The sequence below is a fragment of the Etheostoma spectabile genome, chromosome 16 (genome assembly GCF_008692095.1).
Source record: "Etheostoma spectabile isolate EspeVRDwgs_2016 chromosome 16, UIUC_Espe_1.0, whole genome shotgun sequence".
Lineage (NCBI taxonomy): Eukaryota > Metazoa > Chordata > Actinopteri > Perciformes > Percidae > Etheostoma > Etheostoma spectabile.
This window is the reverse complement of record NC_045748.1, coordinates 10,463,877-10,465,164: the sequence shown is the minus strand read 5'-3', so window position 1 is coordinate 10,465,164 and position 1,288 is coordinate 10,463,877. Positions and strand designations below refer to the sequence as shown.

General features: G+C 43.6%; 1 protein-coding gene across 1 annotated transcript in view; it reads left to right on the top strand.

Annotated features, from left to right (window-relative positions):
- Positions 1 to 1,288, top strand: part of LOC116704083 (placenta-specific gene 8 protein) — a 37,400-nt gene that overhangs the window by 10,572 nt on the left and 25,540 nt on the right. The gene's annotated exons all lie outside the window — the stretch shown is intronic.

Here is a 1,288-nt window from a genome sequence, read left to right as displayed (position 1 = left end):
AACCTTTTGCAAGCTGGGCCCCCCCAAAGCTGGTTCATTGCAGTTGGGGCCCTAGTGCACACCACCCACGAACGAACGAACGAACGAACGAACGATCGATCGATCGATATCATCATCAGTAGCGGTAGGTATGCCTATTATCATTACTAGTCTATTTTTATAATTGGCAGTAGTACCAGACTTCTAATGTGAGCTTGCAGATATTATATAGTAGTATAGTGTATTTAGTATTATTATGAGTAGTATTAGGCCTATCATCATTACTAGGCTATTGCTATAATTTATATGAGGTTACATGCTTTGTGTATTATTGTTATTTTATATTATTATCATCATCATCAGTAGGCCTATTATCAATACTAGGATGCTATAATTGGGAATTGGCACCAGACTCTGATATTAATTTATGCTTATTATTGTTATTTCACTAGGTCTAATAGTAGGCATCATCTGCATTTTTTAAAAGAAGCTTGCAGGTTGGTGATATTAATGTGAGACTGAGCCTGCTTTGCCTTGCAAAGATCCTCTTGGCTCAATGTTTGATAAACATAGCCGCAAATCATCTCCGATTTGTGCACGATTACGGTATTTAGTTTTAAGTGCAGTCATTTTTGAGAATCCTGCCTCACACAAATATGTTGACGCGAAAGGAAGGAGAATCTTAAGGCGACGTCCCAGAGTTCAGGTATTCCTGCATCGTGATGCCAGAAGGACGAAAGAGGGCAGGAGTAAAGAGTTCCTTCAGTCGACTGTCACTGTTCAGCTCAAAAGCTGTTCCTGCATATCCATTGATAGCTCGTTTGCTGTGCACACAACGGATCTCGAACCCAGGCAAAAGATCGATAATCCTCTTAAAGTACGTCGCAAAATGTTTCTATTGCTGACAGGTGCTCAGACGCTCGACTGAAATAGGGAGAGAAGAAATCATGTGAGCGCCTGCATCGGTGAAAAGTCTGCAAGGCTGGGGAACATGTCCAGTTCCTCGACTGAAGGGGCCATGCCAGAGGTCTAGTTTTGTGTGGAAGGCGTGCACTTTGTCCGCAAGGAGCAAAATGTGATTTCGCGGCTTTCAAAGACAGGTTGAGGCCATTCAAGCGGTCAAATATATCGACCAAATAGGACAGAGAGCAAGCCACATAGTGTCATCCAGATGCTTCGCCAGATATGATTATTTCTGTCAAAAACCAATTCACCTCCTCTCGCAGCTCATACAACCGCTGTAACACCCGCCCCCTGGAGAGCCGGCGGACTTCAGTGTGCAGAAGCAGCTGTTCGTGCCCTGACCCCA